The following is a 14,573-nucleotide window of genomic DNA, read 5'->3' on the forward strand; positions in this document are numbered from 1 at the left end:
AAGAAATAAAGAAAAAGAAAGAAAAGAACAGAAAAAAATAAGAGAAAAGAACAGAAAATGTGTTTCAATTTATTCTTTGCATTGATCAACTCTTTCTATGGAGGTGGATAACACTTTTTGTCATGAGTCCTTTGAAACTGTCGTTGTTATCGTGCTGATCAGAGTTCCTAAGTTTTTCAGAGTTGATTGTCTTTATAACATTGTTAGTATTGCATAAATTATTTCCTAATTCTTCTCACTTAGCTTTGCATCAATTCATACAAATCTTCCTGGGTTTTTCTGAAACTATCACCTTCATCATTTCTTATAGCACAATAATATTCTACCATATTCTTCTAACATAACTTTTTCAGCCATTCCCCAATTGATGGGCATTCTTTCAGTTTCCAATTTTTTTTCTGCCACAAAAAGAGTTGCTACAAACATTTCTGTATATAGGGATTGTTTTCCTCTTTCTTTGATCTCTTTGGAGGTATTGACCTATTGGTGGTGTTTTATATTAGGAAGGCAGAATTTATGATTTCAAAGAGAATCTCATATGTGCCTAAAAGGTCCGGAACCGCAAGATATAAGGAATTCTCTAGGCAGAAGGCAGGAGAACTAAAGCATGTATTTACACTCCACAATAACAAGCCCACAAACCAGTGTCCCCATTTTGATATTTTCATCAAAAGCTTCCAGGCCCAATAAGTCCGCCTTACAAGGGTAACCAGGAGGCCACAGAGCAGCGAGATGGTATAAGGCAAAATTGTATACATGCTTCCCCTCTACGGTAAGAAGATTACCCACTAGCCTCTAGTCAGCTCTGCTACCGGCGGCTCAGCTTTGGCTGTAGGCATCTCTGGCTCCAACCGGAAAAGGAAAGGAGGATCTTCAAGCTGTCCTCTCCCCTCTTATAGAGGTTTTGACATCATCAAGCGCCACCTGAACGACCAGGGCCGATTGGTTCTTGACTTGGCCCCTCCCCCTAGAGTAGACCACGTTAACACACCTCCCCTCAGCCAGCACCATGACTCATCACACAGGAAGTTCTGGTCCTGCCCCGGAAGAGCAAGCCCCAGTGTCCAGGGAAGCTCAACGAGGCAAGCTGAGTCATTCAAAGAAAACAAAGTCCATTCTGGCTACATGTTTCTGTGTCAAAGAATATGCACAGCTTAATAACCTTTTGAGTATAGTACTAAGTTGCTTTCCAGAATGGCTGGACCAGTTCACAGTTCCAATAACAGTGCCTTAAAGGACCTGTTTTCCCACAACTCCGCCACCATTTCTCATTTCCCTTTTTTGTCAATTTGGCAAACTTGACATTTGTGAGATGGGACCTTAGTTATTTTATATGGTTATTGACAGTTTGGATTTCTTTTTATGAAAACTGCCTATTTGTATCCTTTGAACATTTATGAATTGGGAAATGGCTCTCATTCTTATAAGCTTGGCTCAGCTCCCTATATATTTTAGAAATGAGACCTTTTATCAGAAAAACTTGTTGCAGAGATTTCCCCCCAATTTTTTGCTTCTATTCTAATTTTGACTGCATTGGTTTTGTTTGTGCAAAAACCTTAATTGTCCATGTTACCTTCTATGAACCTCTCTATCTCTGGTATTCAGTCATGAACTCTTTCCTACTCATAGATCACAGGTAATTTCTTCCTTGCTCCTCTAATTTGCCTATGACATCACCTTGTATGTGTAAATCAATATCTGTTTGAAGCTTATCTTGGTATGTTGCTATATATCTAACTTCTGCCAGACTTTTCCAGTTTTCCCAACAGGTTTGTGTTGAATAACGAGCTCCTGCCCCAATATCTGGGATCTTTGTGTTTATCAAACACTACGTTACTATGTTCATTTGCTTTAGGATGTAGTATACCTGGCCTATTCAACTAATCAACCTCTCCATTTCTTACTCAGTACCAAATTGTTGTACCAATTATGGTTTTGTTGTATTATTTAAGATCAGGCACTGGTAGTTCCCCTTCTTTCCCATTTTATTTCCATTGATTCTCTTGATATTTTCGACCTTTTGTTTCTCCAGATTAATTTTGTTCCTTTTTTTTTTAGTTCTATAAAGGAATCATTTGGTAGTTTAATTGGTATGCTACAGAATAATAAACTAATCTAATTAGTATTATTGGTTCTCTAAGTAAATCATAATACCATTTGCATACAGTGATAGTTTTGTTTCCTTGTTGCCTATTAGTCTTTCAATTTATTTTTCTTATCTTGTTGCTAAGCTAGAATTTCTAATATGATATTAAATAATAATGATGGTAATGGAGATCCTTGCTTCACCCCTGATCATATTGGAAAGGCTTATAGTTTATTTGATTACAGAAAATACCTTCCCTTGGGTTTAGGAAGATACTACTTATCATTTTAAGAAAAAAAAACTTTTTGCTAAGGGTAATTTGGTTTTCTTCTTTCTTTTTTAAGAACCAAGTCAGCCAACATTTTATGTATTTGTTTATTGTTTAATCAGCTTCTAGTTTTATTTATTAATTCAATGGTCTTTTTACATTAAATTTTATTAACCTCACTTTTGGTTTTTAGGATTTCTTTCTTGGTGTTTAATTGGGGGTTTTTAATCTGTTATTTTTTCTAAGGATATTTTTAGTTGCATGCCTAATTCATCACCCTGTTCTTCCTTCCTTTCTTTTATTGATGTACGCATATAGAAATATAAAACCTCCTCTAAGTACTGTTTTGAATGCATCCCCAAAATTTGGGGATGTTTTCTTATTATTTTCATTCTCTTTAATGTAATTATTGATTGTTTCTATGATTTATTCTTTGACCCACTCATTCTTTAGGATGAGGCTATTTAGTTTCCAATTAATTTTTAGTCTACACTTCCATTGAATATATTTTTAATGCATTGTAGCCCCCAAAGGCTGCATTTAATATTTCTGCTTTTCTGTATTTGTTTGTGAAGCTTTTTATGACCTAATGCATGGTCAACTTTTGTGAAGGTGCCACATACAGCTGAGAAAAAGGTATACTTCTTTCTCTTCCCATTCAGTTTTCTCCAGAGGTCTGTCCTATCTAACTTTTCTAAGATTCTATTTATCTCCTTGACTACTTTCACATTCATTTTATGTTAGATTTATCTAGCTCTGAGAGGGAAAATTTAAGTTCCCTCACTAGTATTATTTCCTCCTATAATTCATCTCACATTTCCTTTAAGAATTTGATGCTATGTCATTTGCTGCATATATGTTTAGTATTACTATTGCTTCATCATTTATGGTTCCTTTTCCAGCAAGATGTAGTTTCCCTGTTTATCCTTTTTAATTAAATCTGGTTTTGCTTTTGCTTTGTCTGAAATCATGATTGTTACCCTGTCTTTTTTACTTCACCTGAAGCATTATAGTTTCTGCTTCAGCCCCTTATTTCAGCTCTGTATGTGCCTCTTTATTTCAAATGTGTTTCTTGTAAACAAATTATTGTTGCATTCTGGTTTCTAACCCATTCTGCCATCTGCTTCCATTTTATGGGTGAGTTCATGCCATTCACATTCATAGTTATGATTACTAACTGCATATTCCCTCCATCCTATTTTCTTCTGTTAATCCTTCTCTCTCTCTTTTTTTTTTTTACCATGTATCTCCTCAAAAATATGCATTGCTTCTGATTACTCTCTCCCTTAATCTGCCCTCCCTCTTATCAGTCCCCTGCCTTTTGCTTATTCTCTTCTCCTCCTACTTCTCTCTTGAGTAAGATAGATTTCTATATTCAACTGTATGTGTGTGGGTGTATACATACACATATATGTACATGTATTTGTGTGTATACATATGTATGTATGTATATATATATATATATATATATATATATATATATATTCTTTATATCAGTTCAAATGAGAGTGAACTTCATGCATTGTCCACTCCTCTGGCCTCTATTTTCCCCTCCCTTATAAAAGCTCTTCCTTATAGGCTTCTTCTATGTAAGATAATTTTCCCCATTCTTTCTCTCCCTTCCCCATTCTCCCAGAACATTCTCTTTCTCACCTATCCATTTTTTCACATCATCCCAAAATAATCAACTCATTCCCATTCCCTTTTTCTATGTAAGTTCTTCTAATTGCCCCAATAATGATAAAATTTAAAGGAATTACATATATCATCTTCTTATATAGAAAGGTAAACAGTTAAACCTTTTTGAGTACCTTATGATTTCTTGTTCACATTTGCCTTTTCATGCTTCTCTTGAGTCTTGTATTTGAAAGTCAAAACTTCTATTCAGCTCTGGTCTTTTCATCACAAATGCTTGAAAGTCCCCTATTTCATTAAATATCCATTTTCCCTGGAAGGATTATGTTCAGTTTTTCTGGGTAGGTTATTCTTGGTTGTAATCCCTGCTCTTTTACCTTCCAGAATATCATATCCCAACTCTTTTGCTCCTTTATTTTAGTAGCTGCTAAATCTTATGCATGATACTTGAATATTTTCTTTCTGTCTGCTTACAATATTTTCTCTTTGACCTGGAAGCCCTGGAACTTGTCTATAATATTCCTGGAAGTTTTCCTTTTGGAATCTCTCTCAGGGGGTGATAAGTGGATTCTTTCCGTTTCTATTTTATTCTCTGGTTCTAAGATATCATGGCAGTTTTCCTTTATAACTTCTTGAAATAAAATGTCTAGGCTCTTTTTTTATCATAATTTTATATAGTCCAATAATTCTTAGGTTTTCTCTCCTGGATTCATTTTCCATGTCAGTTGTTTTCCCAATGAGATATATCCCATTTTCTTCCATTTTTAATTTTTTGGACTTTGTTTTATTGTCTCTTGATGTCTCATGGAGTCATTAATTGCCAAATTCTCATTTTTAAGGAATAATTTTCTTAAGTGAGCTTTTGTACCTCTTTTTTTCCATTTGTCCAATTCTGATTTTTAAGGCGTTATTTTATTCAGTATTTTTGTGCCTCTTTTACCAAGCTGTTAATTGTATTTTCATAGTTTTCTTGCAATGTTCTCATTTCTTTTCTCAATTTTCCCTCAACCACTTTTATTTGATTTAAAAATTTTTTTTTGTTCTTCTGTCCAATTTTTTTTTACTATGAGGCTTTGCTTATAGCTGTTTTGACACCATTGTCTTCTTCTGAGTTTGTGCTTTGATCTTCCCTATCATCATGGTAGCTTTTAATGGTCAGTTTCTTCTTTTGGTTGTTTACTCATCTTCCACCCTATTTCTTGACTTTGATCTTTATGTTAAAGTTAGGCTCTGCTCACTTTGTTAGTGGTGGGAGCTGCTGTCTGAAGCATCAGACTTTTTTGAGCTGCTGTGTTCATAGATAGTTCTGGGGTTTGCGAAGTTTTCAGTGCTTCCAAGGGGGAGGTGTGATCCAGGGGGAGGCAGGGTCATTGCTTTCTTGGTCTGCACTCTGGTCCTTATTCAGGAAGGGCCTCTGATCTTTTGAAACTACAAGCACTATACCTCCTTAGGGCCTCTGCTTCCTTGTGACCACAGTTGCTATTGCTTCTCTGGTCTTCTGCTCCCTTGTGATTGAAAGCACTGCTCTCTACCCTGGAACTGCAACCTGAAAGTAGGTATGGGCAATGGACTTGCCAAACAGTACCCTATCCTGCGCCCAGTGCTAGCACTGGGGTCCTTTGTAACCTCTCTCTAACCAATTGCATAATCCCTAGACATGGGTCTGGGCTGAGAGCTCCTGAGCTGTTGCTGCTGCTTTCACTGCTGCCAAGTCTCACAGTTGATGTTGCCACCATGTGTGCTCTGGGCCACCCCCAGTGTCAGATACCTCTACTTTCAGTCTCCTAAGTTGTCTTGGTCTGGAAAAATGTCACACCTTGACCTTTTGTTGACTCTGCCACTTTAGCTTTCACTTTGAGGTGTTATTTTAAAGATATTTAGAGGGGAATGTTGGGAGAGTTTGGCCGTAGTGCTTCCTCTATTCTGACATCTCCACCCTCTCTTTCCTCCAGTTCTGCTTTTTAAGAAGTTATTTTAAGTATTTTTGTGGCTTTTTAACTAAACTTAATTCTCTTTTCACATTTTTTTTGCATAGATCTCATTTCTTTTGTCAATTTCTATTCATCAACTCATTTGATTTGATTTTGATTTTGATTTTGGCTATTTTCTTTTACCTCCTTCTTTAACTCACCTAAGAATTATTGTTGGACTTGTGTCCCAAACTGCTTTTTTCATGCCTTTATATGTTGATATGATGACTTTATATGTTGATGTTTTCCAAGTCATTGTCTTTTGCTTGCTTCTTGAGCTTCACTGTCACTATAGTAGCTTTTAATGGTCAGGTTCCTTTTTTATTGTTTGCTCATTTTTTGACTGTACTTATTGACTTTGGACTTTATGTTGTATTAGACTAGATTAGTAGGTTGTCTGTCCTGGGCTTTGTTTTTTTTTTTTATGTCCTGCTGATTAGCTCAATCTGGGGACCTGTAAATGCTTGAGTGCTTCTAAGGTGGTATGATCTGAGGAGAGGTCTCTTCACTGCTCTCCTGGAATATACTCTGCAAATCCCTGGCTTGATTTGGGTCTATTGTCTTGGGTGTGGTTGATTTTTCATATCCTGCTGACAGACTCAGTCACATTTAACCTGCAGGGAGGGTCTTTAGGTCCAGAGCGACTGAACTGGTGGCTCCCCCTTGGTTTTGATCTCCTGCCCTGGTTTATTCCACTGTGAGCTTACATGTAACACTAAAGGCTAGAACTGAGTCTCTTTCTATCCTTGGGTTCATAACCTCACAACTATGTTTCTGGAACTTGGTTCTTGTTCCAAGAAAGGCCCCTGCTCATTCACAACCACAACCACTCCTCTCTACCCTGAACCTGTGACCCAGAACTTGGTAATGGGTGCTAAAGCTACCAGATTGCATCTGTTCCTGCACCCAGTGCCAGTACTGGAGTCCCTTGAAATCTCTTTTTGCCCAGATGTTCATTAACATTACTGTCCTTGGGCACCACGCTGTTCCTTATCACTGCTGCTGCCTCCATGGTCTGCTTCCACCAGTTGCAGACACTTGCTGCTGCTGCACTGAGCTTCTAGTTACCCCCCCACCCCAGTAGCTACAGACCTCTCTGCCTTCTTCCTAAGCTGCCCTAGGCTGGAAAAAAAATACATGCTGTTTTTCTTAGCTTTCTTGATCAGAATTGGTGTGACACTTTTTTAGCTTGTTGTGAAGGGAGTGCATTGGCAGAACTCAGAAAATTTTCTGGTACTTACTCTACAATCTTGATTCCACCCCCTTTAACTTTTCTAAAATTCTATTCATCTCCTTAGCTTCTTTCTTATTTATTGTATGGTTAGATTTATCTAAGTCTGAGCAATAAATTGAGATCCCTCAATAGTAGAGTTTTACTATTTCCTCCAGTAATTCACTTAAATTTTCCTATAAAAATTTAGATCCTATACCATTTGATGCATGTATTTTTAGCATTGATAGTAAATTATTGTCTGTGATACATTTAGCAAAATATAGTTTCCATGTTTATCTATTTTAATTGTCTGTTTTTGCTGTTTCTTTGAGATCATGATTATTACTCCTGCCTTTTTTTTTACTCCAACTAAAGCACAATAGATTCTTTCCAGCCCATATGTTAATTATTTGTATCTTTCTGTTTCAAATGTGTTTCTTGTAAACAAACAACACATTGTTGGATTCTGGTTTGTAAGCCATTCTGTTATCCTTTTGCATTTTATGGATGAATTGATACCACTCACATTCACAGTTATGATTGGTAATTGTTTATTTCCCTCCACCCTAGTCTCTTACATTTTCCCTTCTCTTTTCTATCCACATCTTCTCTTTAAAAGTCAATTTTGATTCTGACTACTCCCTCTCCCCTTAACCTACTCTTTTTCTTATTTCCCTCCCACCCCCTTTTAATCTCTTTGCCTTTTATTTCCCTATTGGGTAAGATGCATTTCTGTACCTATGTGTTTATGTGCATTCTTCCCTCTTTTAACTTGTTCAGATGAGGTTCAACTGTCACCCAATTCCTTCACTGTCACATAAACTCCTCTTCCCACATCCCATTTATGAGACATAATTTTTCTAATTCCTCCTCTCCTTTTCTCTCAAAGCACACTTCTCTTTCCAACCTTTCCATCCTTTTTTTGAGATTATCCAAACACAATAGACTTTCTGTCTAATTAGATTCCCTGTAAGACTCCTGGTCATTATGAAGTTCTGAGGAGTCACATGGGTCATTTCCCAAATAAGAATTTAAACGATTCAACCTTGTTTAGTTACTTATGATTTCTTGTTAATGTTTACTTTTTATCCATCTCTTGATGCTTGCATTTGCATGTCAAATAATCTATTCAGAGCTGGCCTTTTTATCAGGAATACTTTGAAATCATCTATTTTGTTAAAAAATATATTTTCCCCCTTTGGGAGTTTCTGTAGGCTGCTGTTGGACTCAGTCACTGTTAGCCTGCTGGGAGGTTCTAGAGGTTTGGAGAGACTCAACTGCTGCCTCCACTTTGGTCTGGGAATCCTGATCTGGTTATTTTACTGCAGGCTAAGGTATAGGAAGTACAGCCTGGGTAAATGCACAGAGGCAAGGGATGACAGATGGAGAAAGAGAAGCAAGGCTTCCAAACCATGGCTCATGGCAGAATGCCTTTCCTACTCTACAAAATATTTACTACCATAAATTTTAAATATACAATGACTTATATTCTTAGAGAATTGTTTAAAGCACTGAGAACTTAAATGATTTTTCCCATATCACATAGTAAACATATGTCAGGGGCAAGACTTGAACCCAGGTCTTCTGGCTCCAGGGTCAGGTCTCTGTCTACTATGATATCATCGCTTCTCTAAGAGCACTAGTAAAACATTTAAAATCTAAAGAAAGTGAAGCCCAAAAGTTTGTGCTTGAGGTAGCGAGAAGGTGCACTGGATAGAGTGTTGGAACTAGAGTCAAAAAGAACTGAATTCAAATCCAACCTCAGATGCTGCATGACCCTGGGAAAATCACTTAACCTTTGTCCACCTCAGTTTCATAAACTGTGAAACGGGGATAATATTTGTTGTGAGGATCAAGGGAGATAATATTTGTAAAGTGCTTTAAGAGCCCTAAGGTACTATATAAATGCTAGTCACAATGATAATTATTATGCATAGGCAAGTAGTTTGTAGGTACTAAAGAAAGTCATGTTATCACTGGGAGGCCAGGGGGTACAATGGGAAAAACATTGGCTCTGGAGTCAGAGGAGGGAGAATCAAATCCCGTCTTTGATCCTTACTGATTGTATGAACCTGGACAAGTCACTTCCCCACTGTGGGCTTCCCTTTCTTTATCTCTAAAAGGAGGAGGTCAGAGTAGTCTCCTCCACCCTAACCATGTGATCTCCTATCCAGGATCTGCCACAGATTCCTTTTGCCTGATTGGAACTGGGCCTTGCCAACAAGATGATAATCCTTTTGTTTTCTCTCTCTCTGTCTCTGTCTCTCTGTCTCTCTGTCTCTCTGTCTCTCTATCTCTCTGTCTCTGTCTCTGTCTCTGTCTCTGTCTCTCTCTCTCTTTCTCTCTCTCTCTCTCTCTCTCTCTCTCTCTCTCTCTCTGTCTCTCTCTCTCTTTCTCTCTCTCTCTCTCTCCTCTCTCTCTCCACCTCTGTCTCTGTCTACCTCTCTTTCTTCTCTCTCTCTCTCTCTCTCTGTCTGTCTGTCTCTCTCTCTCTCTCTCTTCCCCCACCCCCCTTGGTCTCTCAATCACACCAGACTGGAAGTGCAGTAGCCAATCCTGAGCCCAATCATACTATTAATTTATTAGTAGGGAACTTTTCTACTGTCCCATTTCCAACCTGGGACAGTTTTCCCATCCTTAGGCAAACTGGTAGCCCGAGTCCTCTCCTAGGAATTCACTATACTGGTTCCAGACTTAGTGTGGATACTTAGTATGGACTTTAACCCTCCTGTAGCTCAGAACTCCAGAGCTAAAGAGATCCATCTCAGCCTCCCTCTAAGGTAGCAGGGATTACAGGGCATCCTACCTGCCTAATCCTTTTATTTGTCTGCAATTTCATCTCTGTAATATTTCTAAAGCATCTACCCTTCCAATGTGGCAGTTCAAAACTTGTCCTCTCTCCTTGAAGTTCTCATAGCCATAACCCCCTGCCCCCTGGGGTCTCAGCAGAGGACTTGGCATCTTACTCTACTGAGAAGATCAAGGCTGCCCTTCCAGAGCTACCTCACCTCCTGGGCCTCATACCTCCAAGACCCATCCTCTTCTCCTGTTCCTCTGTTTCTGGGGAAGAGATAGCTCTTTCCCTTGCCCAGGCCAACCCCTTTACTTGTGCCCTCCATCTCCTCCCCTCTCCTCTCTCCAGGAGCTGGCCCTGGAGACCATGACCTGACCCTCCCTCTCCAAATCATCAGCCTCTCCTTGGCCATCAGTTCCTCAGATCTCCCCCATCCTCAGAAATCCCTCTCTTGGCCTCCTCCAGTTACCCTCCTCTATCTTTTCTCTCTTTTACTGTCAGAGGCCTGAGAAGAGTTGTCTGTACTTACATGCTGGGAGGAAGCTCCCGGAGAGAATTCAGAGATGAGTCTTAGCACTGTCCCTGAGCCCACTCCCTTCCACTACCTTGCTGATCTTTTCTTCCCTTTTCTTTTTTCAATTAACAAGCATTTCTTTCCTCTTTCTCCCCACCGACCCCTCACCCCACCTCCACCTCCCTTGGAACAAATAGCATACTGTAGTTGGATGAAACAAATTCCCACATTGGCCATGTGCTAATATGTATGATCCATTTATTTCTTATCTTTTCTTTTCAGATGATGGAGATGTTTATGAATGTCAACAACCCTTTCCAGTCGATTGTGGTAAGAATGCAGAATGCATTACTAAAAAGGGAATTCATCAATGTTCCTGCAATCCTGGATATGCACTTCTTTCTGGGGAGAAGACATTCCCAAATGCCACTATGAATGACTGTCAAGGTACAAAACTCTCCTGCATTCTTTGGCTAGCCTGGGACTCAGTGAAAGGCTCTTTGTGCTGAGCTGAGAGCAGAGAAACCCCTCCCTTCATGGGCCACTTATGTCTGGTGTCCTTTGCCTTCCCATATGGGCCCCTTCTGACCTTCCCCAGGCCCCTCCCTAACTCAGGCTCTCTCTGTTCAGTGCCCTGAGCTCCTCACTACAGGGGCTACCTCTAAATCCTGGGAACTCTCCCCTTCTCCCTATTCTGTCCATCCCAGCTTAAGCCCCCTCAGGAAACCTCATCCAAGTGCTATGGCCAGGCCTTGGCTCAGGGCTGGGAGGTTCAAATCAAGCTACAACCCAGAAGAAGGAATTGAGGCCACAGGAGCCTGACCTGCCTGGCAACGCTGCCTTTTGGGCCCCAATATTTAGGAGACAGAGGGAGGAAGGATGTTTTGAAGGGGCCTAGACAGTGATTTCTCCCTCCCAATGACCTGCTAACTGGGCTCTCAGAGAGGTGACTGAGGCACTGAGGGGCTAGGGGCCTTGGAGACTCATGGAGCCAGTCTGTGCCTGAGGGGAAACTTGAAGCCAGGTCTTCTTAACTCTGAGCCTATCTCTCTCCACTAGGCCACATTCCCTCTCTCTTTTTTTTCTCTTTCTATTTCTTTATTTAATATTTTTTAGTTTACGACATTGTTTTCCACAAGATTTTGAGTTACAAATTTTCTCCCCATTTCTACCCTCCCCCCACCCCAAGATGGCATATATTCTGATTACCCTTTTCCCCAGTCTGCCCTCCCTTCTGTCACCCCACTCCCCGCCCCCTTATCCCATTTCCCCTTACTTTCTGGTAGGGCAAGATAGATTTCTATACCCCATTGCTTGTATATCTTATTTCCCAGTTGCATGAAAAGACAACCTTTTTTTGAGCATTTGTTTTTAGAACTTTGAGTTCCAAATTTTCTCCCTTCTTCCCTCCCCACCCACCCTCCTTGAGAAGGCAAGCAATTCAACATAGGCCACACATGTGTCATTATGCAAGACACTTCCATAACAGTCATGTTGTGAAAGACTAACTATATTTCCCTCCATGCTATCCTGTCCCCCTTTATTCAATTTTATCCCCTTGACCCTGGCCCTTTTCAAAAGTGTTTGCTTTTGATCACCTCCTCCCCTACTCTGTCCTCCCTTCTATTATCCCCTCTCTCTTATCCCCTCCACCCCCCCCCCACTTTCCTGTAGGGCAAGATATCCAATTGAGTGTGTATGTTATTCCCTCCTTAAGTCAAGTTTGATGAGAGCAAGATTCATTCATTCCCTCTCACCTGCCCCCTCTTCCCTTCCAATAGAACTGCTTTTTTTTTTTGCTACTTTTATATGAGATAATTTACCCCACTCTACCTCTCCCTTTCTTCTTCTCCCAATATATTTCTCTCTCACCCCTTAATTGTATTTATGTATTTATTTTTAGATATCATCCCTTCATATTCAACTCACCCTGTGCTCTTTGCTTATATATATATATATATATATATATATATATATATATATATGTATATATATATACATACACACACACACACACACACACACATATATATATATATATATATATATACACACACATATACGTATGTATATTACCTTCAACTACCCTTATACTTAGAAAGGTTTCATGAGTTATAAATATCATCTTTCCATGTAGGAATGTAAACGGTCCAACTTCAGTAAGTCCCTTATGATTTCTCTTTCCTGCTTACCTTTTCATGCTTCTCTTGATTCTTGTATTTGAAAGTTGAATTTTCTATTCAGCTCTGGTCTTTTCTTTTTCAAGAATGCTTGGAAGTCCTCTCTTTTATTGAAAATCCATATTTTGTCCTGGAATGTTATACTCAGTTTTGCTGGGTAGGTGATTCTTGGTTTTAATCTTAACTCCTTTGAGCTCTGGAATATCGTGTTCCAAGCCCTTCGATCCCTTAATGTAGAAACTGCTAGATCTTGTATTATCCCGATTGTGTTTCCACAATACTCAAATTGTTTCTTTCTGGCTGCTTGCAGTATAGGAGTTTTCTTCTTGGGATCTTTTTCAAGAGGTGATCAGTGGATTCTTTCCACTTCTATTTTACCCTCAGGTTCTAGAATATCAGGGCAGTTTTCCTTGATAATTTCTTGAAAGATGATGTCTAACCTTTTTTTTTTTTTTTGATCATGGCTTTCGGGTAGTTCAATAATTTTTAAATTATCTCTCCTGGATCTATTTTCCAGGTCAGTGGTTTTTCCAGTGAGATATTTTAGATTGTCTTCCATTTTTTCATTCCTTTGGTTCTGTTTTATAACATCTTGATTTCTCATAAAGTCACTAGCTTCCACTTGCTCCATTCTAATTTTTAAGGTAGTATTTTCTTCAGTGGTCTTTTGGACCTCCTTTTCCATTTGGCTAACTCTGCCTTTTAAGGCATTCTTATCTTCATTGGCTTTGTGGAGCTCTTTTTCCATTTGGGTTAGTCTATTTTTAGGGTGTTATTTTCTTCAGTATTTTTTGGGGTCTCCTTTCACAAGTCATTGACTTGTTTTCATGATTTTCTTGTATCACTCTAATTTCTTTTCCCAATTTTTCCTTTACTTCTCTTACTTGCTTTTCCAAATTCTTTTTGAGCTCTTCCATGGCCTGAGCCCAATTCATATTTTTCTTGGAGGCTTTTGATGTGGGCTCTTTAACTTTGTTGACTTCTTCTGGCTATATGTTTTGATCTTCTTTGTCACCAAAAAAAGATTCAATAGTCTGAGTCTTTCACTGCCTGTTCATGTTCCCAGCCAATGTCTCAGTACTTGACCCTTGAGTCTTTTGTCAGGGTATGACTGGCTTCAGAATGATGAGTGCTTTGTCCCAAGCTTCGGGGCATTGCGCTACTGTTTTCAGAGCTACTTCTACATGGCAAGCTCTGCCACGCCAGTGCTCCTCCTCCCCCAAGAACTGCCAACTAGGACTGTGACCCAGACCCAAGCAGGGCAAAGCAAGAGAGCCCTGCCTCTGTGCCAGCAAGGTGCTCCCTGCACTCCCACTCTGATCTGATGCTTGATTCCTCCCACCAGGCCTGGGGCCAGAAACAACTGGACCTGGAGCCCTGGAAGCAGCTGTAGGAGCTTCCTGCTGCTGCAGCCGCATGCTGCACCACCTCTGCCACCCAGCAGCTGGGCCCAGAACATGCACTCCTCTCACCCCTATCCAGCAGTTTTCCCACTGACCTGCTAAGTTGTCTTTGGCATTTGTGGGTTGAGAAGTCTGGTAGCTGCCACAGCTCAGGGATTCAGGACCTTATGGCTTGCTCCACCCCATCTCCTCAGGGCCTGGTCTGTTCTGGTGTCCCATGCTGGGCTGTGCTCCACTCCCAGCACAGGGCAATATACCCTACCCAGTGACCATCCAGGCCATCTTGGGCTGAAGACCTGCTTCCCTCTGTTATTTTGTGAGTTCTGTAGCTCTAGAATTTGTTCAGAGCCATTTTTTACAGGTGTTTGGAGGAATATGGGGGACAGCCTAAGTGAGTGCCTGCTTTCCTGTTGCCATCTTGGCTCTGTGTAGCAATACTCTGCTAGCAGCTGCTACAGGGATGTAAGACCCACCAACAACCCGCACAAAGAAAGCTGCCAGCACACGTTC

This window comes from Trichosurus vulpecula, chromosome 1, assembly GCF_011100635.1.
Source record: "Trichosurus vulpecula isolate mTriVul1 chromosome 1, mTriVul1.pri, whole genome shotgun sequence".
In the NCBI taxonomy this organism is placed as follows: Eukaryota; Metazoa; Chordata; class Mammalia; order Diprotodontia; family Phalangeridae; genus Trichosurus; species Trichosurus vulpecula.